The 27,580-nt window shown below is 42.3% G+C and overlaps 1 long non-coding RNA gene and 1 other non-coding gene across 2 annotated transcripts; one reads left to right on the forward strand and one right to left on the reverse strand.

Annotated features, from left to right (window-relative positions):
* The first annotated feature begins 117 nt into the window (after nt 1–117).
* On the forward strand, nt 118–27,494 carry LOC108593214 (uncharacterized). The gene is made up of 3 exons (XR_001913626.4): nt 118–1,662; nt 2,497–2,591; nt 26,862–27,494. It is a non-coding gene; the product is annotated as an uncharacterized LOC108593214 (long non-coding RNA).
* Nucleotides 21,555–21,661, reverse strand: LOC118144557 (U6 spliceosomal RNA). The gene has a single exon (XR_004729325.1). It is a non-coding gene; the product is annotated as a U6 spliceosomal RNA (small nuclear RNA).
* Nucleotides 27,495–27,580: the final 86 nt, after the last annotated feature.

Below are 27,580 nucleotides of genomic sequence, written 5' to 3' on the forward strand. Positions count from 1 at the left end.
AAGAGTTATGAAAAAAGGGATGTAAAAATACCTCCTTACTAATTTTCTTATAGTAATTACATGTTAAAATAATATTTTCAATGTACTGTATTGAGTTAAATAAGATATTAAATGAAATTCACCTATCTCTTTTTACTTTTTATAATGTGGCTACTAGAAAATTTTAAGTTACATTTGTGGTACATTGTATTTCTGTTGGATAGTGATGCTCTAGATGCTTCTAGATTTGTTTTCAACTGCCTGGTCTCTTGAGATCAGGGGCTGTGCATATTTATTATTTTTTCTTTAGTAGAGGGCCTTGTACATGCTATGCACTTAATACATATTGTTGAATGAATGTTGTCTGCCTTTAATGGTTCCTCATTTCAAACAGGATAAATGCAAACTTCCTTGACAATCTGGCTCCAATATTATATTTCAAACTTCTATCCCAAAGGAGATTGGACCATATCTCCTGGGCTATGTTTTGCTCAAACAGGCCTCTATATTCTTCCTTCCCAGTCCAGCCTGCAGAGACAATGGAGCCCAGGGTACAGGAGGGAGAGGTAGGTGAAAGTATGTGTGGATGAGACCTGCTGTTGTATAAAGATTTGTTCATCTCTTGATGTTTAAGGCCATAGCTTAGAGAACCTTCATTCTTTAAAGAGCTCTAGATTTTTAAGAAATGACTAAGGCATTTCCCTTACTAAACCCAGTCATTAGTCCACATGCAGCTTGGACTTTCCTGAAACTTCTGAAGATTCACAGAGTCCAGAAATGTCCTTGTCCTCCCTTTGGCTTGAATTAGTTCATCTATATTTGGTCACTTTCAGCAAGACGAGTTATAAGAACCAAATAAGGTTGGGTGTAGTGGCTCACGCCTGTAATCCCAACACTTTGGGAGGCCAAGGCAGGCAGATCACCTGAGGTCAAGAGATGGAGACCATCCTCGCCAACATGGTGAAACCCCGTCTCTACTAAAAATACAAAAATTAGCTTGGTGTGGTGGTGTGAGCCTGTAGTCCCAGCTACTTAGGAGGCTGAGGCAGGAGAATCGCTTGAACCCAGGAGGTAGAGGTTGCAGTGAGCCAAGATCACACCACTGCACTCTAGCCTGGTGACAGAGTGAGACTCTCTCTCAATAAATAAATAAATAAATAAAGAACAAAAGAAAAACAAACAAACAAAAAGAATGTAGTCATCGCAGAACCTGGCCCATGGACTGTGTGTGGTAGATGCTGGCCCTACACATGAAAGGTTCCATGGTCCTCATCCATGGCAGAGTAGGACCTAGGACTCAGATCCTTCAGCAATGAGTTCAGTGCTCTTTCTCCCTATGCCATGTTGGGCCATGAGAGAGAAATCCTGAAGTGCTGTACACCCTTTGAAAAAAACACAGTGGTTGGAAGTGAGACAGATGTGGGCACGGGGACATGGCATCTGTTGAATCTGCACTTGTTTCACGAAGTTTGAGTTGTTCCCTCAGACTTTCAGAAAATCGTTGTTGTGTTAATGTTTATTCTTGCTTTCTTTTAAGGAAAAGTGTTTGAGAAGAGTACAACACAGCCACCATTTTTCCTAGGTCAACAAGCACATCTGTGTTCAGACAATTAAGAGTCCTAATGATACACCCCTAATGGTAAAATGTTCCGGGTTACTGACTTCAGCCATGGCTGGATCCAGGTGCTCACATGATTTAATGAGGAAGTTGGTTCTTTCTCTGCCTCTGCCTTCCTTGGCACTGAATTCACTTTTAATATGGTTGGGGGTTTGCTCTTCAGGTGGTCACTGGCAACTCTAGGTTTATGTTTTCACAAATGAATGATTCTTTCTTGATCACACCCCCAGAACTTCTAGGATTAGACCCATTGTCTAATTAGACCAATTAGTCCCTAACTTGGACCCATTTCATCAGTTCATTGTTTGTTAAACCAGTCAAGCAAAATGCATTGATTGCTATCCATGTTCTAGCAGCCGCACACTTTTTATGAGGAGCCTTCAAGTATGTTTTTTACTTTTACTTTTTCTTTTTTTCTTTTTGAGATGAAGTCTCGCTCCATCACCCAGGCTGGAGAGTAGTGGCACAATCTCCGCTCGCTGCAACCTCTGCCTCCTGAGTTCAAGTGATTCCCCTGCCTCAGCCTCCTGAGTAGCTGGGACTACAGGCATACACAACCACGCCTGGCTAATTTTCTTTTTGTATTTTTAGTAGAGACAGGGTTTCACCATATTGGCCAGGCTGGTCTCAAACTCCTAACCTCGTGATCCGCCTGCCTCAGCCTCCCAAAGTGTTGGGATTACAGGTGTGAAGGCGTGAACCACTGTGCCTGGCCTCAAATATTAAAATAAATGAATATAAGCTGTATTTTTTTTTCCTGAAGAATGTGTTTTTCAATTTCAATGCCATATTATATTAAGCACTGTGAAGCCAGGCTGTGGGAACAATCAAGCTGTTTTTGATGAACCTCAAAATTGCAAATCGAGGTGATGAATGACAGTCATCTCTTTTTCTCTGAGGAACCCAAATGTCCGAATGCACCCGTGTCTGAGGTCATCCTTCCTTTGAGATACCTGCGACGATGACTCCAGCTCCTCAAGTTTTCCCTCTCCAGGTGAGTCTGGGCATCCTTGTGGGAATCCTGGCCCATTCCACACACCCATCCTAGTTGCTGTCTACCTTCAGGACTTCTGCAGTCTTCTTTCCATGAGCTGTTTCTTGCCACTGGTTGGCTTTCAGCTGACGCAGGATGCTGTCATTCCTTCCTGTATAGAAGTATGGATCCAGGACCTTCCCTGTTTCCTATAGTAATGGCAAAGATTGGGCTGTGTCTTTTGACAGAGTTCTGCTGGATGTTTTGGGAGAGAACTACAAGGATGAAAGAAACCTACCTTAACTACCAGACAGAATTGAACTCAGAGGTTCATTTCCTGGGGCTCTCTAAAGGGCTCTCTCTTACCCTGTCCATCTCATCTGCTGCCAACAGAAACATCCTCGAGTGTGCCTGCATCTCTAGGTCCAGGCTCCAGAGAGCGTAGGGCTCAGACATAGAAAGTAGGAAGTCATGCCCACTCAACCCCGGGCCAAGGCTCTAATTTCCCATATCAACAACTGCTTCTTCTCAGCATAAACATATGAATATTCATTCCCTTCTGGGGAGACCTACTTCCTGTCACTACACACAACTTTCCCCTTCAGCCTTCAGTAGACCGAGGTCACTAATACATAAGTCACAAGGTCACTAATACATAATGCATAAGTCCCTATAGAAGTCCATTTCCCAAAATGTGTATTTTCCATCTTGAATAACAGCACAGTGGTATAACAGCAACAGGTCTGTGCTGAGCTGCACCAAACACAGTCCTGCTTCTTTTCCTTGTCTTGTCCTCTGTGAGGGGGACAGATAGGGGCCTTTAACAATTCCTTTGAAGCACCTGTATATTTGATTTCTGATCCTCCTGCAAACTATCCTTTGAAGGGGAATATACCCAACTCTGAAAGAATAGAAAAATGTCTAGCTCCTGTAGCAGACAAAATCCTCACAGCAAAGAAACTTTTTTACCCCTAAAGGCAATAGTATTCACTGAGACATAGCTTAGGAGGTGCTGAGCATCAGCAAACAGGTGTCGAGCTTGTTTACCTAAATGAGACAAGGAAGTATTTAATCTATCAGGTTCCTGACTTTCTCCAGATGTTCTTGCTTTACTTTTCTATATTGTACTAGTCAGTGTTCTCCAGAGAAAGAGAACCAATAGATTTACTTGTTGATTGATTTTATTAATTATGGGAATTGGTTCACATGATTATGAAGGCTGAGAAGTTCTACCCTCTGGTAATCACAAGCTGGAGAACCAGGAAAACTAGTGGGGTAATTCAATCTGAGTTTGAAGGCCAGAGAACTTGGAGGGTAGGAGAGTGTGTGGATATAAGTCCTGGGCTCTGAAAGCCAAAGAGCTTTGATGCGAGAGAGCAGGAGAAGATAGATGTCCCCGTTGAAGGAGAGAGAGAATGGGCTCATCCCCCACTTTTTGTCCTATTCAGGCCTTCTACAGATTGGATGATACCTGGCCACACTGGGGAGGGGAGCTCTGCTTCACTCAGTCTACCAATTCAAATATGAACCTCTTCCCGAAACATCCTCACAGGCATACCCAGAAATAACACTTAACCAATAACGTTAAAATTTAGTGTTAAACGATAATGTTTAAATAATGTTTATAGGGGCACCTCATGGCCCAGTCAGGTTGATGCATAAAGTTAACCTTTACACATAGCTAAAAAAAAATCATTGATACGATTTTCTCAAAGAAAGGAAGGAAGGGAGGAAGAAGAAAGAGAGAAAAAGAGAGGAAGGAAGGAATGAAGGAAGGAAAGAAGGAAAGAAGGAAGGAAGGGAGGGAGGGAGGGAGGAAGGGAAGGAAGGGAGGAAGGAAGGAAGGAAGGAAGGAAGGAAGGAAGGAAGGAAGGAAGGAAGGAAGGAAGGAAGGAAGGAAGGAAACCTAAAAAATGGATTGGCTTATCTCAAAGGTGAGATCAGGTTTTGGTCAGGTACCTAGCCCGACACACTCAGAGTCTTCCATGCACAATCCTATCTTAACTCTCATATTTTTATCCTCTACTATTAGCCAATGTGTCGTTGGCTTCAGCTAGAACCAGTCCTTCACTCTCCCTTGTATGCTCTGTGCCAATTCAGCCTCACACTTTTGTTTATGTTGTGATACCACTGGATTCCCTCTTCAATTCTGTCCAAATCCCATCTATCCTTCAAAGGCCTAAAGTCAACCTTGTCTAGGAACTCCTCCCCGACTAGCCCACTGGACTTCCATCATGCCTCATTTCTTTCAATGACTTGGACTCATTTATAAGTTTCAATAGGAAAAATGAGGTGAAAAGTCCACTATCTAACTTCATTCTTTTAAAAGAGGGAACCGCGTTGACTAAAAACACCTCGATTTGTCCATTGAGGGTACAAGAAAACTCAAAAGGCATGGGTTTTGGTGGACTCAGAGGAACAAAGGGAGATGGCTCAGTTGCTCAGCCTGAGGGAGAAAAAGAATCATTGCTTTTCTGCTTCTGGTGGGGGAGTGGTGGGAGGAAGAGAAAAAAAGAGAGGTGATGGGAGGAGTTGTGGGGAGGAGAAGAAAGACCAGTGAGATCAGCTGAGGTGGGGCTTCTGAGAGCTGAAGAGCCCCCCGTGGTGAAGGGCCTTTAAAAGAGGGAGTGTCTGATATTCATTGTGAAGTTGTTGGAGCTTCGTTGATGTCATTCCTTTTCTCTGCTTCCTCCATACCTCAAGGGAAGTCTGACACTCTCACAAGAGCTTTGAGCTGGCGGGCTTTTTGTAGGGAATTAAAGAAAATTAAAGGGTTTTATAGCTGGGTTAACAGAGTATGAATCTGAAGCATGGGTAAAGAAAAGCAAGAGTCTGGACATAGTGGACTTTACCCACACTTTGGAGAAATATTTGGGAAAAATCTCTGCGGCGTTCTAGTTGATCGTAACCATATCTCAGGGGCTTACAATGGGGCTTTCCTGATGGCAGTCCCCAGCCGGGTGTACAGGATCTTTTGTCCCAAGGTCCCACTTGTCCAGAAAACTACTCATTTTCTCCCCTTCGTTCTTTCTCACTCTCTATGGTGTCTCCTCCCCGTTTCTTTCTGCCCGTGTTTTATCCTGTCTTATTTAGAGCAATTCGGCTTCTCTCATACTTTTATCTACCTTCTCTGTCAGCACGCTAAAGACCTGGTAATGAACCAAATGATCAAGAGATACTTCCTTCTGGAATAATGGGAAGTAGAGTGCAGAGGAGGTAGACTGAAAATCTTTATAGCTTAATATATTTTTGTACCCATCTCACACTCATCTGTACAAACACATGTATACATACAGGTCTTATTAGAACCTCCAATATTTTAGTTCTATGACAGTAGGGACCATGACTCTTCCATAAGTACGCTTTCTGTCCACTCAACCATCCAGCACCGAGCCAGGCATGTAGCTAGCCCTTAATCAGTGAATTAAAGAGGACCTTCAGTGAGTTACATGACATCTTGGGAGGAGGGAGGAGATAGGATGGAGAAGGGGACAGGATTAAAATTTATAGAGCCTCTATTGTATGCCAGGCAGAGTACAAGGCACTCTACTTGTAACATCTACGGTATATTTAATGTCCAGTATGCATCCAGCATGCTATGTAAGTTCTTATTTAATTCTCACTGCTGATTCATGTTACTCAATTCCAGAAGTTGTGCATTGTGGCACCCATATTCATAACCATCATGTTACACAGATATCATGAGCACTGTTGCATAGGTGTGGAGTCTGGGGTTCCAAGAAGCATTAACTCCATCAAGTTTCCATAGCTAGATTTTCAGGAACAGAATATTTGCCCTGGTCTTTTTGACTCCATGGCCATGGTCTTTTTCTCTCACTTCACTGCAAAACAAATCTATTTCAACTATTTGATGATAAGATATGTAGGAGCCAGGAATGAGGAAGCCTGTGCTCATACCCAATATGGTATGGAGTAAGGAAAGAATGGGTGGACGCAGGATGACAACTCCACTCCAGCTGCACTTCTCAAGGGAGATACTTTGACATATTTTGTCTGGACAATTTGTTTTTATCATGTGGGAATGTTCTGTGCATGACAGTATATTTTGTATCCTTAGTTTTTGCCCACTAAATGCCAGAAGTCTTCTTTTCCTTTTTGACACCCCCAAAGTAAATACTCACAGATGTTTCCAAATTTCCCTAGAAGAGTAATATCACTATAGATCAAGTCGCCTCCTTAAGTGATTTCCTAGGTCCCCTTTAGGTTTAGTAGTCAGTAACTCTGTGTAGAAATGAATGAATGAATGGTCAGGACTAATTGCAAGCACAGACTCCTTTTATAAAGGCAGGTTTAGATAGGATATTCCTGTGGCCTTGGATTACTTAGCTCACTGGGGACTCAGGACAATGGCCAAATGGAAGTGTGATAACCCAGATGTAAAGGCAGACATCATCTACTCTGCCATTTACCTCTAACCAGACCCCTTCCTGGTGCTTTCAAGGCTGTGAAATGAAGATTCTGCCTGCTCAATGACAGCCCCAAGTGGGAACAGTAGAGGGAGGGAGGGAGGGAGGAGCAGCAACCTCACTGTAGTAAAGTGGAATACCATCGCCCTCCACGCTAATGCAAACCAGCTGCTGGCCGGCCCCAGATTGCGATAGAACAGGCGGAATTCTTGGACACTGAGTTATTCTTAGAAGCATGTGCACAGTCCCCTGGCAGGGCTCACTGTGAACTGGCCATTGCCAGCCCCCTGTCAGGATGCTGTGCCAGCAGACTCAAGAGTGATTGTTCTCGCTTATGAAAAATAACTTTGGGATTTTAATTTCAAATTACCCACAGAGATGGGGCTGGATATGGAGAATATGGTGCTAAGGGCAGAGAGGAGAGTGAGACAAAGGACAGGGAGGAGGACAGGGAACATCACCCATTCATTCAGCAAATACATACTGAGTGTCTGCTGTGTGCAGGTACTGGGGTTCTCACCACACCCAGACTTCCATCTGAACTGGGTGGACACAGGTGAACAGTTGTCTAGACCCTGAGAGTGAACACTCCCACATGCTTTTAGCTTCTGTTGATTGAGTGCTTTTGGTGTGTCAGGTTCTTTACATCAAGGATCTCACTTAGTCTTCATAGTAGCACTGTGAAGTGAGCAGCATTGCTCCTGTTTTACAGGAAACTGAGTGTTGGAGAAAGAATCTGCTGAAGGCTCCACAGCTGTCAAGTGGCAGAGTCAGGATGTGAACTTCTGCCAGCAGGCTTCTGCCTTCACACCTATGTCGAGCACCAACTGTATGCCAAAGCCAAGCTAGACGTTGAGATTGTGAAGCCAAATAAAGGGGCTGAATCCCAGCCATCAAGTCTCTCTGTTGTACTGCCTAAGGGAGCGACAGGGGTATGACAAGGAATTTTAATAACAGGGTTTGTAAAGCAGGAGATCAGAACTATGGATAAGCTCCACTGGAATGTGGCAGGACCAGCAATCAAAGAGGAGAGAATAGTTGGGTCTTACTTAGGGAAGACAATGGAAAAAGGGTACTTCAAGCAGAGAAGCAGCATGTGCGATGGCCTGTGGGCCGGTAGGTCCAGTGGGCTCTGTAGGGCTTGGTGCCGGATTCACTGAGGAGACAGGAGATGAGAGGACTGGAAAGGGGACCAGGCCTGACCGTGAAGAGACTCGTAGGACAGACCTAAGAGCTGGAACTTTGTCCTGGAGGAACTGAACACTCCTGCTTCCATTCATTTAGTCACTCACTCATTCAGTGTGTATTTATTGAGCACTCACAGTATTCTAGGCATTCTACATTTAAAGAATTTTAAGCAGGAAACAGGTGCATAGTTTTTACTTTAGAAAAAAGAATTCCTATGTAGAAAGCCATTAAGGGGCCTCCATGGTGGCCCCGGTGAAAGATGACCCAAGAATGACCAGTGACAGCAGCTGGGAGTTTAGAGACATACATCAGACATCCACTTGACACACCTAGGGGATGAAGTGAAGCTTCTTTCCTCTGCAAAACTCACTGATGAATGCATGCCCGCATTATGGGGAGTGCCTGCAAACATGGATTCGTCTCTAGCAAACCTACATATGTCTGCTCCTATCAGCAGAATTGCATGTCCATCAAGGAGCATTTGTGTTTGGTTCCAAGCCTAAACATTTATGGCATTCTTAGTTATTAATTACTTAATCCAGTATTAATCCCAAAATAAAATAAATTGTGCAAAAAAAGGGAACGATTTCTATCCATGCTGAGTTGAAAGCTTTGTAAAGGCAGACTGAGAACTGCTAAAAATTACTATGGAATTGGGTGCGGACGAGACAATGAAAGGATTGAGAAAGTCATAAAATTCTAGCAAGATTCTGTACTCAGATTGCCTTGCAAGGGTCTTAAAGGTCTCTCTCAACTTCAAAGAAACTGATGCTGGAAATTGTAGATGATGCATTATGGGTGTGGTGTGTGTAAGAAAGATGACAAGGAGCTATGGTCAGCAGACCCTTTCTCAAAGAAAAGCCTTGGCTCCACATCAAAAGAGTGCTGAATGAATGTGCATTTATATGTTTTAAGTTAAAATTAAACAGGTTTGAAGTACGTACGTATCATTTTTTAGCTTTAAGTAGTTTTTATTGAAGTATAACATACATCGAGAAAAGCGCGCAAATCTAAGATCATGGTGGAATGCGCCTTTGTAAAGTGAACACCCAGCATAACCAGCAACCAGATCAAGAACTAGAGCGTTGCCAGCACTCTCAAATCTTTCATCATGCCTTATTCCAATCATTAAACACCCCCACATCAAATGTAGCCACGACTCGGACTTTTATCAGCATTAATTACTTTCTCCTATTAAATTAAATAAAGCAGAATGTTTCTGTTTTTTGCTTGGGGCTTAACTTGTTTTGCTTGGCATTATGTCTGTAAAAGCCATCCATGTTGTTTAGTGTTGCAATAATTTGCTCAATCTCATGCTGTATTCTTTGAGCTATGTGTTGGTTCAGAGTAAGCACTCAATAAATGATAGTCAAATAGAGATACAAGTAACCTTTAGAAAAGTAAGACCGCACCTGGACAGCTGTCCACCATCTGAGTTCGAACTATGCTCTGGAAGTGTTGAATACCCGCAATTTATCTATCCATTCTACCCTGAAGGATACATATGTTGTTCCTAGTGACTAGCTATTGTGCATAGTGCTACTATAGACATTTTTATACCGATCTTTTGATAAACATGTGCAGGCATTTCTTTTGAATATATCTAAGAGAAAAATTGACCTAAATTGTACATGTATTCAGGCTTAATAGATAGTGTCAAAGTTTTTCAAAGTGGTTGTGTCCATTTCTGCTTCTACTTGTGGAGTATGAAAGTTTTGATGGCTTCCAAGTTCTTGTCAACACTTGATACTGTCTATGTTACTGTTTTTAACGTTAGCTGTTCTTGTGGGGGTGAAGTGATATCTAATATTTTTGTTTGCTTTAATAAATCTTTTATTATGGGATAATTTTAGATTTACAGGAAAGTTGTAAAGATAGTGCAAAGAGTTCCTGTATAGCCCTCACTCAATTTCCCCTATTTCTGAACATCTTCCATTACCGTAGTGTATTTGTCAAAGTGAGGAAACTGATATTAATATGTTGCTATTGAGTAAACTCCCCACTTTATTTAGATTTTATTGGTTTTTCCGTTATTATCCTCTCTCTGTCCTAGGAGCCCTTCCTCCAGGATACCACATTTGGTTATCGTGTCTCCCTTGTGTCTTCTGGTCTGTGATAGTTTCCTGGTCCCTTTGTTTTTTATGACCTTGATAGTTTTGAGAGATACTGGCAAGGCCTCCTGTAGCAAGTCCCTCATTCTGGGTCTGTTTGATGTTTTTCTTATGGACAGAATGGAGGTAAGGTTTTTGGAAATAATGTCACACAGGTAAAGTGTTCTTCTCATTGTACCAAAATTAAAGAGTACATGACAGCCACATGGCATCACTGATGACGTTAATCTTCATCACTTGGTGAAGGTAGTGTTCTCCCCAGATTTCTCCACTGTAAAGTCACTATTTCTCTTTTTCTCAATCTTATTGTTTGGAAGTGGATCACTGTGCATAGCCCACCCTCAAGTTGGGAGGAGAGGGAGACTTAAGTTCTACCTTTTGGGAGGTGGAATATCTATGTATATTATTTGGAATTTTTCTGCAAGGAAGATTTGTTTAATCTCATTCATTTGTATCAGTAGGAACTCACATTAATATTAATTAATTAACGTGAGTTAATTATAATCTTTGGGTTATAATCTAATACTACATTATTTATTTGTTTCTCACATTTTTTTGTCTTTGGCAATTGGGAGCTCTTTCAGGTGGCTCCTATGTTCCTTTAATGTGCTATCCCCACAACCCTTTTGTTTTTAAAGTACTTTTTTACTTTCTTGTACTATAAGATATTCCAGGTTTATATTATATTTTCCCTGCCCTAGCCTCAGAGTCACCCATTTTGTAATGAAGCCCTGATTTTGGCCTGGTGTGGTGGCTCACGCCTGTAATCCCAGCACTTTGGGAGGCCCAGGTGGGTGGATCACGAGATCAACAGATCAAGATCATCCTGGCCAACATGGTGAAACCCCATCTCTACTAAAAATGCAAAATTTAGCTAGGCATGGTGGAGGGCACCTATAATCCCAGCTACTTGGGAGGCTGAGGCAGGAGAATTGCATGAACCTGGGAGTTGGAGGTTGCAGTGAGCTGAGACTGTGTCACTGCATTCCAGCCTGGTGACAGAGTGAGACTCCCCCAAAAGCAAACAAATAAACAAACAAAAATACAAAACAACAACAAAAACAAAAGAAGCCCTAATTTCTTTCATTGGCGAATAGTATTTAGAAATCAAGATCTCAGTGTGTGGTGTCTCATTGTGGCTTTCATTTGCATTTCCCCTGAAGAGGGTTATCCTTCCAAATCTTTATTGGGCATTTGGATATTTCTTTTAACAAAGTGTTTATTGAAGTCATTTGAATTTTTTTTTAACTGGAATGTCTATATTATTTTCTTATCAATTTAGACATTTTTTTAATGTACTCTGGATTTTAGTTCCTTCATTGATCATATGCATTATAGATATCTTCTTCCACCCTGTGGCTTGTCTTTTCATTCTATTACTAGTGTCTTTGAAAAGGGCATTCTTCATATTATCATGGTACAATTAGTCACTTTTTCCTTTTGTGGTTCCATTTATGATTATTAGAATGTTTTCCTGTGTTATCTTCTAAAAGTTGTATTGTTTTATGTTTAGATATAAAATACACCTGGAATGGATTCTTGTGTGTAGTGTAGGGAGGGGTTAAGATGAGGTGGGCAGGGGAAACTCTTTGGGATTTAGTGGGGGATGCAGGACAGCCAGACTAGGAGAGTGAAGGGGTAGATTCCTGCCATGCAGGAGATTGACCTCTTGCCTAAAAAGAAGAGAGATGTTATTTATAGTTTGTAATTATCGTACATTCTAAGTCTAGAAGTCAATATTTCCCACTTTTGTGTTTTTAAAAAAGGGGCTGCATCTTGCAGTGGAGTTCAGTTGCCTAGCACTGAAATGGAGACATTTCCTTAAGAGTCAACTGCAACAAAGTTGTCATGGCCAGCACATGTGCAACTTTGCTCTCTGCATCTGATGGCCATTTTAGTTGATTTATTTGATTTGATAGCGCCTTACAGGCTGATTATAACTTAATATTACCTCCTACATAATGCTGCTTTTACAAAGTTACACTAGAATTTAGCGTTGAAATAAGAACTTCAATTCATAGGTTTTTCATCATAAAGGAAATGCCATTAATGCAGTTGAAATTGTCAACTTATTTTGAAATACAGCATAGACTTTTTGAAGCCAACAGTAGCTGGTGTGACCAATTCCTGCATCATGAAGGACATCAAGCACCCAACGTCTAAATATCAAAAGCTTCTGGCTGACTTTCAAGAGAAGCTATTTAACTTCCAGGAATGTATAATTCCATAAAGGGAAAAATAGAACAATGAATTTAACGAAGTCAGAAATTCAAACAAACTCCAGTGTTTGATATGCCTGGAAATAATGCTAGTAGTCATAAGGTTCCAAAAAGTTCAAAGTCAATGATTTGATACTGAGAAAGAACTATAGCCTAACTGTTTGGATGAAGATTTAGCACCATACTGCATGGGTTTAAACCTTTGTTCTGATGCTAAATAGCTTGGGAATCTTAGGCTCCCCTCTCTATTCTCAATGTCTTCATGTGTACATGGGGATAATGATAGCATCTACCTAATAGAGGTTTCATGAAGATTAAATGAGTCAGTACACGTAAACACTAAGAAATACTTTGCAAAGGATGAGTGCTCAATAAAGGTTAGATATTAGGACAAGCAGCACAGCACTTTTGATATGATGCCTAATGTTTTGTCTGATTGTCTATATTATTTTGTTCTCATATTGCTATAAATAAATCTCTGAGACTGGATAATTTATATAGAAAAGTTTAATTGGCTCCTGGTTCTGAAGGCTGTGTGGGAAGCATGGTGCTGGCATCTGTTCAACTTCTGGGGTGGCCTCAGGAAACTTATAATCATGGCAGAAGGCAAAGGGAGAGCAGGCACATCACATGACTGGAGTAGGGGAGAGAGAGAGAGAGAGAGAGAGAGAGAGAGAGAGAGAGAGAGAGAGAGAGAGAGAGAGAGAGAGAGACAGAGAGAAAGAGATGCCACACACTCTTAAATGACCAGATTTCATAAAAACTCACACTATTGTGAGGATAGCACCAATGAGATGGTACTAAACCATTCATGAGAAACCTGCTCCTATGATCCAGTCACCTCCCACGAGGCTCCACTGCCAATATTGGGAATTACATTTCAACATGAGATTTGGATGGGGACAGCATCCAAACTATATCACTGCCCATGGCCAAAAGTGATTAAAATAACTTTAGATTCTGAATTTAAAGAGGCTGTAGGGATTAAGTTAAACATGATATTGATGAAGCAAGGTGTATTTAAGCATATGAATAAATGGGTGCTATTGTCAGTCACTGGTTTTATTTGTTGCTACTGTTTTTTACTTACATCTAATGTGGTGGTTTTTTGTTTTTCTCACCAGGATTGGTGTTAAATTACATTTTTAATAACTGAACTCTGTAAAGCTTTTTCCATTACCAGCCCTGTGGTCCATGCCTAGGCTATTGCAGTTGACTCATAGCTGGTCTCCCCATGTATGGCTTTGCTTTTTTGAAATTTCAGCTGTAAACAAAGACAGATATCTTTAACAGATACAGATTGGATTATGTTGCTTTCTGCTGAAAAGCCTCCAATAGTTCCCCACTCTTCTCAGAATAGGACTCCAAATGGATAACATGGTCTGACTCGTCCCTGTTGTGCCCCCTTTCTGGCCTCATTGTGTACCATTGTCCCTCACTCTGTCAGTCCTTCCTGAGGCAAACCCATTCTTGTCAGCACCTTTGCTCTTCTCGTCCCTCTGTCTGAAGGTTCAGTGGCTGTATGAGTCAGGATTCTCCAGAAAAGGAGAACCAGGAGATATACAGTTATGTAAGAGGGGATTTATTATGGAAATGGGCTCACACTGAGAAGTCCCATAGTCTGCCATGTGCATGCTACAGCACTAGAGAAGCTGGTGCTCTAACTTTCCATTTAAGGGCAAAGGTCAGAGAATTGGGGAGACTGCTGGTGTAAGTCCAGTTCTCAGTCCTGCCTGAGAACCTGAAGCTCTGATGTCCAACGACAGGAGAAGATGGATGTCTCAGATCCAGAGGAGAGACAAAATTTGCCTTTCCTTGCCTTTTTGTTCTCCAGGTTCTCAACAGATTGGATGATGCCCACCTACACTAGTGAGGGCAAATATTACTTATTCAGTTCACTGTTTCAACAGCCAATGTTTTCCAGAAACACCTTCCCAGACACACCCAGATATACTACTATATCAGCCATCTGGGCAGCCCTTAACCCAGTCAACCTGACACCTAAAATTAACCATCACATCAACTAACACCTGCCCACTCTGAGGAAATGTCATTTATCAAGAAAAGCCTTGTCTGATGTTGGGTCAAAGTTAACCTCATGTTACTAGCTTTCCCACTGTCTTCTTATGGCACACACCATGGTTTGTTATTCTTTATTCTTTTGGGTGGCTATTTACTTAATGTTATGCCCTTCACTAGATCATAAGTTCCACAAGGACATGAATTGTGCATTTTTAAAGTGGTAACTTCCTACTGCTTGGCATACACACATAGCTTCTCTATATATGTTTTTTATTTATGGGAGTTGGCTCACACAATTGTAAAGGCATGCACACACATATATAGATACACATACATAGAAAAATGGATATACTATATATATATCTTATTAAAATAATATATGTAAAGCACACTATATTAGTCTGTTCTCACACTGCTATAAAGATGCTACCTGAAACTGGGTAATTTATAAAGGAAAAAGGTTTAATTGACTCACAGTTCTGCATGGCTGGGGAGGCCTCAGGAAACTTACAATTATGGCAGAAGGGAATCAGGCACATCTTATGTGGCAGCAGGTGAGAGAGTGTGTGTGAGACTGTAGGAACAACTGCCATTTATAAAACCATCAGATCTTGTGAGAATTTGCTCACTAATATAAGAACAGTATGGAAGGAAACCACTCTTAGAATCCAATCACTTTCCTCCCTCAGCACATGGGGATTACAGGTTCCTCTCTTGACACATGTGGATTACAATTCAAGATGAGATTTGGGTGGGGATACAGAGTCTAAACATATTATTTCACCTATGGCCCCTCCAAAATCTCATATCCTTTATTCATCTCAAAACCACTCATGTCTTCCCAACAATTCCCCAAAGTCTTAACTCATTTCAGCATTAACTTAAAAGTCCAAATCCAAAGTCTCATCTGAGACATATTAAAATCCCTTCTGCCTGTGAGCTTGTAAAACCAAAAGCAAGTTAGTTACTTCCAAGAAACAATGGGGGGTGAAGGCATTGGGTAAATGCTCCCATTCTAACTGGGAGAAATTGGCCAAAACAAAGGGCATAAAGGCCCCATGCAAAATCCAGCGGGGCAGTTATTAAATCTTAAACCTCCAAAATATTCTCCTTTGACTCCATGTCTCACATTCAGGTCTCACCAATGCAAGAGGTGGGCTCCCATAGCCTTGGGCAGCTCTACCCCTGTGATTTGTAGGTACAGCTTCCCTCCTTGCTACTTTCACTGGCTGGCCTTGAGTGTCTGCAGCTTTTCCAGGCACACAATGGAAGCTATCATTGGATCTCATTCTGGGGACAGTGGCCCTCTTCTTACAGTTCTTCTAGGCAGTGCCCCAGTGGGGACTCTGTGTGGGGGCTCCAACCCCACATTTCCCATCTACACTGCCTTAGCAGAGATTCTCCATGAGGGCTCCACCCAAGCAGCAAAATTCTGCCTGTACATCCAGACATTTCCATACATCCTCTGAAATCTAGGTGGAGGTTCCCAAACTTCAATTCTTGACTTCTTTGCACCCACAGGCCCAATACCACAAGGAATCCACCAAGGCTTGGGGCTTGCCCCTCTGAAGCAATGGCCTGAGCTATACCTTGACCCCTTTTGCCATGGCTGGATGCAGGGTACTAAGTCCTGAGGCTGCACACAGGAGCCAGCTGGTCCATGAAACCATTTTTGACTCCTAGACCTCTGGGCCTTGGGAGTGGCTGCTGCCAAAATCTCTTGACATTCCCTGGAGCCATCTTCTCTATTGTCTTGGTGATTAACATTTGGCTCCTTTTTATTTATGCAAATTTCTGCAGCAGGCTTGAATTTATTCCCAGAAAATAGATTTTTATTTTCTACTGTATCATCAGGCTGCAAATTTTCCCAGCTTTTATGGTCTGCTTCCCTTTTAAACGTAAGTTCCTATTTCAGATCATCTATCTCAAGTTCAAAGTTTCACAGATCTCTAGGGCAGGAACAAAATGCTGCCGGTCTTTTTGCTGAAGCATAGCAAGAGTCACCTTTACTCCAGTTTCCAAGAAGTTTCTCATCTCCATCTGAGAATGCCTGGGCCTGAACTTTATTGCCCATATCACTACCAGTATTTTGGTCAAAACCATTCAAAAAGTATCTAGGAAGTTTCAAACTTTCCTACACTGCTCTGTCTTCTTCTGAGTCTTCCAAACAGTTCTAGAGGCTACTACACAGTTCCAAAGTCACTTTCATTTTTTGGGTATCTTAATAGCAGTACCCCACTCTCTGCAGTGCCAATTTACTGTAATAGTCTGTTCTCACACTGCTATAAAGATACTACCCCAAACTGGGTAATTTATAAAGGAAAGAGGTCACAGTTCTGTATGGCCAGGGAAGTCTCAAGAAACTTACAATTATGGTGGAAGGGGAAGCAGGCATGTCTTACATGGTGGCAGGTAAGAGAGGATGTGTGAGAGCGCATGAAAGACTGCCATTTATAAAACCATCAGATCTTGTGAGAACTCACTCTCTATGACAATAACAGCATGGGAGAAATCATCCCCATAATCTAATCACTTCCCTCCCTCAACAGTGGGGATTATAGGCCCCTTCCTTGACACATGGGGCTTACAATTCAAGATGAGATTTGGGTGGGGACACAGAGCCAGACACTATCACTCACAAAATATTTAGCTGTATAACCTTTTTAGAAATGAAAACTTCCTTGTTACCAACACCCAAATCAAGAAAGAGACAAGAACACCCAGAAGTCTCTCTTATTCTAGTCATTCCCCAAAGGCAAAAATTCTTTGGATTTTCCCATCTGAGATTAATTTTGCTTGTTCTTGAGCTTTCTATAAATGAAATTGTAGATACACACACTCCTGTCTAGCTTCTTTTTGCTCAATGTTATGTGTGAAATCTATCAATTTTATGCAAGTCCTATTAGTTTTTTTTCATTGCTGTAGTGAAGTCTATTGTTTGAATATACCACAATTGATTATATTTGTAAAATTGATAGAAAGCTGGGTTATTTCCAGTTTTGAGTTATAACATATATTGCTGCTATGAACATTCTTTTGCGTATCATATGCACTGATTTCCTCTGGGTTTGTAATCAGAAATTGCTGCAAAGCTGCATCATATGTCTTGCCAAATACATAGTTGCCAAATTAGAAAAACTGCAAAAATTCATGTAATATGGAGGAAGCTCCATTTAATTCATCTCAAAACCCTCCATTTCTGATGAGGATTTCCCCAGAGTTCTGGACTTCACCGTAGTCTTTTTTTCACAAAGTGTTTATGGGCTGTGAAGATTCTCAAAGATAGATAGATTCAAATTGGCTGTTATAATACATGGAAACAATTTATAGGGACAGCTCTCTGGAGATGCAAGGTCTCTTTTGTGGTCCTGGAGAGTCTTCCAGGCTGGGACTCAGTTAGACCTGTTTTACCTGTCCACTCCATTTCTTTCTCCTTGGCTTTGCACCTTTTGATCATTTCTTATTTCTAGAGGAGTAAGTTCCAGAGATGAGTTTACAAATGTATCAATCATTTGCCTCCTGGAACTAAAAGTTCCCCACAGGCCCCTACTGCATTCGAATCAGTAAGGTCAGCAAGTTATCAACCCATTTGCATGGGACTATTTGTTATCTATGACTGGGGGCTAGGAGCTAAGATTGGGCTGACATAGCATTTGGGTAGTGGTAAAAAGAGGTCTCTGCTCAAGCATGTCTCCCTTTTTGGTATGATAGTGACAAACTACATGATGACTTCTCTTCTCTTTGACAGGCCAGGGTCCTTTCCTGTAGCAGCCTCGCCATCTCATTTAACCCCAGCAGTAAAGGCACCTCCAGAGTACATGGATCTTAACTGCTCTGAACACATTCAGAGTCCAGAGGAAACTGCACGTTTCCTTCTCAGAAGGTTTTTCAGGCAATACCGAATCTCTTTCCTGGACATCTAGAATCCTTTCTCCTTTGGTTTTCCTCCTCCCTCCCAGTTCCTCTCACCTTCTCCTGGGGTCCTGTCTTTATCTTTTGAATCTCAGGCTAGAAGTAATATTTCCAGTGCCATCCTGCCTCTTCCCTACCCTTCATGTTGGTAAGTATCTTTGCTGGAGAGTCTCATCTACTTCTGAGAGGAGCAACCACAAGATAAAGACTGGAAGAGCATTGGGGAAGAGATTGGTGCCCCTAAAGCACCACTCTGATGCACGGTTTTCCTAAACTCTTCCTCACCACCAAAGTTGAGGATTGGTTGGAGTGGGCAGAAGAGTCACAGAACTAGCAAATGAAAACTTCTTTTCCTAAAAAAATTTTTAAGTCAGATTTATTGAGGAATGTTTTATACACCATAAAATTAATCTTTTTTGGACCTACAATACAATGAATTACAAGAAGTGTATACAGTTGTGTACCAAAAGCTAGATACAGGACATTTCCATCTCTCTAAAACATGCCGTGGGGCTTTAGCACAGCCAGTGCCTCACCCAGTCCTGAGAGAGGATCCCTTACAGTGCAAATGCCTCCTAAGAAGGCCACACTAGTCTGTTTCCTCTAGATGGGAGGCATTGGGGCAGTGTGAGTTGAAGATGGAATGGCTGGTGCAGAATCCAACTTAGCCCTGGGAACCAGGTTCTGGATGAAGTGTCCAGGGGATTGAGACCTGGGTCTGGAGGGAAACTGGGAGAAGCATCAATCCCAGGGGGTGAACTGCAGCTGGATGTGGGCTGGGGGTTGGAAGGAGGAGTAAAACCAGAAACCAAGAGGCAGGAACTCAGCATCCCACACAGAGTCTTGTAGGTTCTGTGGACTATGTCCTCAATAGTCTTAAAAGTGTCAGAACTGTCATAAGGAATAAGGGCTGGAATCAGGAAGAGGATACAAAAGGGGTGGTCTGGGTAGCACTAAAGACTTGCTGGTTTCAGGTTGTGCCTGTCTGTGCACGCATGGGTGTGAGTGTGCATGTGTGTGTGTATGTGCGCACATGTGCACATGTGTGAGTGTGCACACACATGTATACATGTGTGTCAGTGTGCGTGCATGTATGTACGTGTGTACGTGTGTATTCAGAGACCATGGCAAGACCCCAGGCCATCTCAAGACATCCTAGCTGACCCACATCCTCTGCTGGGTAGAAAAGCTTGGGGCAAGGCCAACCAGGGGGCTCCAGTCCAGTGAAAGAGCCTCTTCCCTTTGTGCACTGGAGCCCTCTGTGCTGCCTCACCAACGAGCCTGTTCTGGAGCTGAGGGGAGCAGCATGTGCTGGGGGCTGACATCCCAGCTGCATGCTCACGCGCCGTCACCCCCGGCTGGAGCAACCGCACATTCTTAGACGCTCTATGTCATGGAAAGAAAGGTGAAGTGCTCCATCTGCTCTGCTCTCTCCAAACATTACCACTCTGGCAACAAAAAGTGGGTGGGGGCACTGTGGCTAGAGATTCTTTCTTCTCTTGGGGGGCGGAGATATTCCTTTAAATCCTGGAGTCCTTGATGGTATTAAGTCTGAGGGATTTTTCAAACCGTCATCAGGCAGAAGCATCTGCTAACAACCCCTTTCTGCACGTAGTACTCATGGAGACTTGATCTGAGGAGAATGACTCGGCAGGTTGTGTTCGTGGAATTACGCACAGGAGGAGATAAGAACATGCTTTCTTTCCCATAGCTGTTTGCTTTAATTGATGAATATGTCTAATTATTGAGCCCCTATGTGCAAGACGATAGAAAGACAGAAGTAAACTAGCCAGGTAAGGTCTCTGCCATGAGGAGCTGATGGTCTGCCGGAGCTGAGCACCTGCCCAGAGCCAGGCCCTATAGGAAGCGCTCCCATGGGCTCCAAGGTGGTTGTGATTGGCTGATTGCTTCCACAGTTGTAACTAATATGCCCTTTACAGAAAGACTTTGCAGCTCCTTCCATCGAGAAGTGGAGCCTGTTTGCCTATTCTTGAATCTGGGCTCAACTGTGACTTGATTTGGCCAGCGGAAGGTGAGGAAGTGGAACAGTACCAATTGTGAACCTAGGCCTCAGGAGATCGGGTGCATATCTTCTCTTTCCTAGAACCTTGACTCTGTTGGGTGAACAGTCTTGGCATAGTCAGTCAGAGAACGTGAGCCTCTGTGGAGAAGAGCTCATTTGTCCAACTCGAAGCCAGCGTAGATCAGTCGACGTCTAGCTGATTCCCAAAAAGATGACGAGAGAATCCAGCTTTGAATAGCAGAGCTGCTTTTTCTAATCACAGTGACCACAGACACAGCTAAGAGCAGCAGGGCTGCCCAGCCAACCTGCAAACACGTGAGCAATAATAACCTTGGTTTCTCACTGTGCAAGGCTCTCTGCATTCACTAATGGCTGTGCAAGGCTCTGACTTTCTGAGACTCAAGAAGCACCCAGTGCCCCAAAGAACCCCTTTGAAACAGCTCCTCCCCTCTTCTTCCACCCTTTCATCCCCAGCTTTAAACCGTCACTTGTTTGAGGCAGCAAGGACCATTGCTATAATGTTTATAGCGTTTCATAAATCATTTTACGGGAGGAGAGCAACACAGCAAAATCGGTTATGATGGATATTTATTTTCCTAATGCCACTTATCAGGTGTTGGTCATGAAAATAACCTGTCTGCTAGCCTCCTCTACAGCTGGTGGAAAGGGTGAGAAAGCCAAGAGGAACATAAAGAAGACAGAGAAGCAAGGCACTCCTTTGTTTTTGCAGAAGGGAAAATGCTATAGGTTTGTCCAGATGGGATTTGGTGGAATGGTTCAGAATTCATTTGAATTCTCCTTTCTCCATTCATCCACTTAGCACAGTTTACTTTTAATGATTTTTTAAAATAAAAATTGTGTACATTTAAGGTATATAACATGTTTTGATATAAGTATACTGAGTGAAATAATTATAATAGTCAAGTGAATTAACATTTCCTTGTCTTCACATAGTTAAATTTTATTTCTTTTTTTGTGGTGACAGCACCTGAAGTCTACTCTTAGCATATTTCTAGTATACAGTTCAGTATTTGATATGGTTTGGCTCTGTGTCCCCACCCAAATATTATTTTTTTTTAATTAAAAATATGGAACGCTTCACGAATTTGCGTGTCATCCTTGCGCAGGGGCCATGCTAATCTTCTCTGTATCGTTCCAATTTTAGTATATGTGCTGCCGAAGCGAGCACCCCACCCAAATATTATCTTGAATTGTAATCCTCATAATCCCATGTGTCGAGGCGGGACCTGGTGGGTGATTGGATCATGGGGAGGTTTCTCCCATGCTGTTCTTGTGATAGTGAGTTCTCACAAGATCTGATGGTTTTGTAAGTGTTTAACAGTTCCTCCTACGCACACTCTTTCTCTTTTCTGTTGTCATGTAATACGTGGCTGCTTCCCCTTCTGCTGTGATTGTAGGTTTCTAGAGGCCTCCTCAGCCATGTGGAACTGTGAGCCAATTAAACCTCTTTCCTTTATAAATTACCCAATCTAGAATATTTCTTTATAGCAGTGTGAAATGAACTAATACAATATTATTACTTAAAGTCCTCATGCTGTTGATTGGAGCTCTAGACTTATTCATCTCACATAGCTGTGACTTTGTACCTTTTGACCAACATCTCCTTCTGTTTTCCCTACCATTCCACTCTCTGCTTCCATGAGTTTGAGTTTTTTAAGATTCTACATATAAGTAAGATGCTGCAGTATTTTCTTTATGTGTCTGGCTCATGTCACTTAGCATAATGTCCTCGGGGTTCATCTGTGTTGTCAAAAATGGCAGAATTTTCTTCTTTTTGAAAGCTGAATAATATTCCATCACATAAATCTGTGTGTGTATATATATATGTATATTTCTCACAATTTCTTTATCCATTCATCTGTGGGAAAACACTTAGGCTGTTTCCTTATGTTGGCTATTGTGAATAACACTACAATGAGCATGCAAGTGCGGATATCGCTTCAAGATACTGGTTTCATTTCCTTTGGCTGTATACCCAGAAGTGGGATTAGATTGCTGGATCATACAGTAGCTCTAGTTTAATTTTTGAGGTATCTCCATACTGTTTTCCATAATGGTTGTACCAATTTACATGCCTATCAACAGTATTCAAGGGTTCCCTTTTTTCCACACCTTTCCAACACTTGTTCTCTTTTGTCTTTTCGATAATGGCCATACTAATCGATGTGAAGTGATAGCTCCTTGTGGTTTTGATTTGCATTTCCCTGATTAGTGATGTTGAGGTTTTTTTTCATATACCTGTTGGTCATTTGTATGTCTTCTTTGTAAAAATGACTACTCAAATTCTTTGCTCATTTTTCAATTGAGTTATGTGTTTTTCCTCTCTTAAGTTGTGTGAGCTCTCTATATACTTGGGATACCTCTTGTCAGATTTGCAGTTTGCAAATATTTTTTTCCCAATCCATAGGTCACTCATTCATTTTGTTGATTGTTTTCTTTGCTGTGGAGAAGCCTTTTTATTTGATGTAACATAGCTTTCTTGAGCATTTACTATCTACTGGGCAGGTGTTAAGTCTGTGAAGAATGTGAGCATCATTTCTGTCCTCTTGAAGCTTATGTTTCAGAGAGGTGAACATCAGTGTGTAAAAATGGACATGGCAAAAACTTGCAGAGAGACATCTGGAAAGTTTCTGGACTGGATGAGTGCCAGGGGACAGGAGGATGTGGGGATGCAGGGATGTGAGGATGTGGGGATACAGGGATGTGAGGATACAGGAATGGAGGCCAGGCTACAGTGGTAATCGCTGATGGCTGCTCATCACCTTTCCCCCATTTTCCAGCTCTAATATCCTGATTTTCTCTAGGGAAAGAATCTCTTTCCTCTTCTGTGCAGTCGTGATAGGTTAAATAAAAGTGCGTGCTTCTCCTTAGCCTGAGTCAGTCAGATCCTCTCTTTCTTGGGACTTTGAATTTTGAACTCAGTGATGCAAAAAATATAACCCAGCAATTAAGGTTCAGCAATTCCAGTGACAGAGTCCTGCTGAAGCTGTGAGTCACTTCTGCTACTTAGACTCCCAGAACTATCCTGGTCTCTGTCCTTCCCAGAGAATAACTCACCGGTCTTTTCTTTGATTCCACAAATTATCTGATAAGTTTTAGATGTATTTCTTTCCTAGGTAAACTAGCCAGAGTCAACTTCTGCTGTTTGCCACGAAAGAAATCTAACTGGTTCAGCTGCCTTCATGAGCCCTGCTCAGCTGTGTCATATACTCTCTGATGTCAATGTTAGTGGCTCTTTCTGTACTGACCCAGAGCAGGGCTTCCGAACATTCTTATTACAGCTCTTTGTGTATGCTTTCAAAAGCCCATATATACCTCATAGAATCATTTTCTTTATGAATTATGCTTCTGTGCAGAAGTTAGCAAACTTTTTTCTGTAAAGGGCCAGCAGCTTGAAACAACAACCATTTATTGGTTTCAGTTGACCAGGGACTAGGCATGACTTAGCTGGGTACCCTGGTTAGAGTTTCATAAGGTTGCTATCAAGTGGGTGGCTGGGCTGCATTCTCATCTGGAGGCTTGTGTTGGGAAGAAGTCATATCCAAGTTCATATGGTTGTTGCAGAATTAAGCTTTTTGAGATTGTAGGATTGAGGTCTTTAGTTCCTAGAGGCCACCCACAGTTCCGGGCCATGTGGGTCTCTCTATTGGGAGTTCACATATAACAGCTTGATTTTTCAAGGCTAGCAGGAGAGTCTCTCTCTCTCTCTCTCTCTTTTTTTTTTTTGAGACAGAGTTTCGTGCTTGTTACCCAGGCTGGAGTGCAATGGCGTGATCTCGGCTCACGGCAACCTCCGCGTCCTGGGTTCAGGCAATTCTCCTGCCTCAGCCTCCTGAGTAGCTGGGATTACAGGCACGCACCACCATGTCCAGCTAATTTTTTGTATATTTTTTAGTAGAGACGGGTTTTCACCATGTTGAGAAGGATGGTCTCGATCTCTTGACCTTGTGATCCACCCGCCTCGGCCTCAAGTCTCTCTCTTCAGTCTGCTAAGACAGAGTCACACACAGAGTAGCATAATCAAGGCAGAGAGGTTCAATCACCTTTGCCATATGACATAATCCAACCCAATCTCTTAGCCTGCACCAAAAGATTTTTATAAGGATATTACTTACCTCACTTTACATCCTCCCTATGACAAATGTTGGAATTATTTTTTGTCTTCTGGTAGCTATGTTTTTCTTGGGTGCTGACTGGTTTTAATCTCAAGAACATTATAATTTTTGTGAAATGAAATTATTGAAGAAAAAATATATACTTCAGTATATACAGGCAAAAAAAAAAAAAACCATGTTGACACAGATTTTTGAATTTGATTGCACTTCTGTCTTCACTTTGTTGCTGGGGAGCACAGGGCCGTCAGTAGAGCCATCCGTACCAAGTGTGAAGGATTCTGTGGTATACTTTCCAGTATTTGCCTTGTTCTTGGCTTGTTCATTTTCAGTATTAATCCGTTTTCAGACTGCTGATAAAGACATACCCAAGACTGGGCAATTTACAAAAGAAAGAGTCTTAATGGACTTGCAGCTCCACGTGGCTGAGGAGGCCTTACAATCATGGCGGAAGGTGAAAGCCATGTCTTACATGATGGCAGACAAGAGAAGAGAGCTTGTGCAGGGAAACATTTTTTTTTTTTTTTTTTTGCATTTTTAAAAATTATACTTTAAGTTCTGGGGTACACGTTCAGGTCTTGCAGGATTGTTACATAGGTATACACATGCCATGGTGGTTTGCTGCATCTGTCCCCCCATCACCTACATTAGGTATTTCTCCTAATGTTATCCCTCCCCAATCCCCGTACCCCCTGCTGTCCCTCCTGTAGCCCCCTACTCCACAACGGGCCCCAGCATGTGATGTTCTCCTCCCTGTGCCCATGTGTTCTCATTGTTCAACACCCACTTATGAGTGAAAACATGCAGTGTTTGGTTTTCTGTTCTTGTGTCAGTTTGCTGAGAATGATGGGGAAACACTTCTTTTTAAAACCATCAGAGCTCATGAGACTTACACGATCATGAGATGAGCATGGGAAAACCTACGCCTGTGATGCAATTATCTCCCACCAGGTCCCTCCCACCACACAAGGGAATTATGGGAGCTACAATTCAAGGTGAGATTTGGGTAGTGACACAGCCAAACCATATTACTCCATTTAATGTTCCAGTATTGATTTCTCTTTTTTCTCTCCAGCATAATTCATGTGATCTTCCTGCTTTTTGTGTATCTAAATTTTAAATCCTCTTTGAATAAGGTGGGGAAAATTTTTGATAAAAGAATAAAATATGGTCCTTTAGTGTGTGTGGTGCTTTGGAATTGTGAATAACACCTATATTTAAACTGGAACAAATAGTAATTCAGTGGAAGGACTTTTAAGTTCTCCTGTTATGATTTTAAACATGAGAAAATAGTTGAAAAATCTGTCCATGGCAAATATTGTTGGTTTCTTCTTGTGGATTCCAAGTCTAGGTTTGGAGAAAAGGATTAATCCCAGCTCATGGACATTGTAAGCTACACCGTGCTATGTCTGGGTGGGACTGGGCAGGGGTATGGATCATGGCCCAGTGTTTTGGGCCCAAGAGATCACAAGCTACATCTTACAAGGGTGCCATTGTGCCTGGTACCTCAGTGGTGATTTCACTGCTGGGCTGTCTCCCTCTAAAGGTTCTCATAGCCTGGGCAAGGCAGCTGCAGAATGGTTCTCCAGTGAAATCATCTGGCCCAAATCACAGATGTCAGCCTCACCCTGCACACCCAGGCTCCATCCTAATCTCCAAGGGGGAGGTGTTTGGGGCAAGCTGGCTGCCTTAGCCACAGTGATGCTGGACCTGCTGGCCTGAGGGAGCTTAGCTCTGGTGGCCTCCCCAGAGAGACCTGGCCCTTCCCAAGAAACTAGATCTTGAGGCCAGCTTTCCAAGGCCAGCGGTTGCCACTGGCTGCCATTCTCTTTCCAAGCCATGGATGCCCTGGACCATTGTAAGTTTCTTGGGGGCAATGTGGATTATAGATGTGTGTATAACTGAAATGATATCTCAAGCATGTAGCATAGTGCTTGGCATATAGTATGAATGAACTAAAAATGAGCTCATTTAGGGAAGCATATATTAACACATGGCTCCTAACAAACAGCAGTTTCTTCTGTCTAGCAAATATATACTGATTTGCTTAGAGAGGCAGAACAGCTCTAGAGACAGGCTACCTGGTTCAGACCTTGCCTCTGATGCTAATTAGCTGTGTGATCCTCTCACAGGGGAAGCACATTACCTGTATTCCTCTCTTCTCTGTGTTTCCTTATGTATGAAATAGGACTAAAATAGATATTGAAACTCTGTTATGTCCTTGCGTTTTTTTCTTGGTTTGCTCTTCCTTTGAAGAAGCCAGCTGCCATGTCTGGATCACATGCATGTGGTGAAAAACTGAGACTTCCAGCCAATAGCCACGTGAGTGAGCCATCTTGGAAGTGGATCTTCCAGCTCCAGTAAAGCCTTCAGATGACTACAGCTTTGGCCAACATCTTGACTGCAACCTCCAGAGAGACCCTGAACAAGAATCACACTGTGAAGATGTTCCTGGTTTCCCGATTCTCAGAAACTGTGTGAGATAATACATGTTTGCTGGTTTAAGCCACTAAGTTTTGGGGTAATTTGTTATGCAGCAATAGATAACTAATACAGATTGTGTGTGTGTGTGTGTGTGTGTGTGTGTGTGTGTACAAGATGAATATGGCTTCTGCAACACAGAAGTTAAATTCTAGTGGAGCATAGAAAAAAGTCAGCTGACAACACCAATATAGTGTGGAAAGTGCTATGGGAAAGCACAGGATCCCATGGGAGTATGTGGAAGGGGCACTGGGTGTAACTTAAAAGTGGTGATGGTCAGAGGAGGCTTCCTATAATCAGTTACATCTAAGTTGCATCTTGAAGGATGAGCAGAGCTGGTCAAGCAGACAAGTTGGTGAGGTGAATGAGGAAGGGCATTTCGGAAGAAGGAGCAGTGTGTGTGAAGGTCTGGAGGTAAGAGAGATGGCAAACAAGGGTGGGGGTGGGAAAGGGGCCAGAGGATATTGAGCTTCATCCTCCATGATAAAGGAGAT

This window comes from Callithrix jacchus, chromosome 9, assembly GCF_049354715.1.
Source record: "Callithrix jacchus isolate 240 chromosome 9, calJac240_pri, whole genome shotgun sequence".
Classification (NCBI taxonomy): Eukaryota; Metazoa; Chordata; class Mammalia; order Primates; family Cebidae; genus Callithrix; species Callithrix jacchus.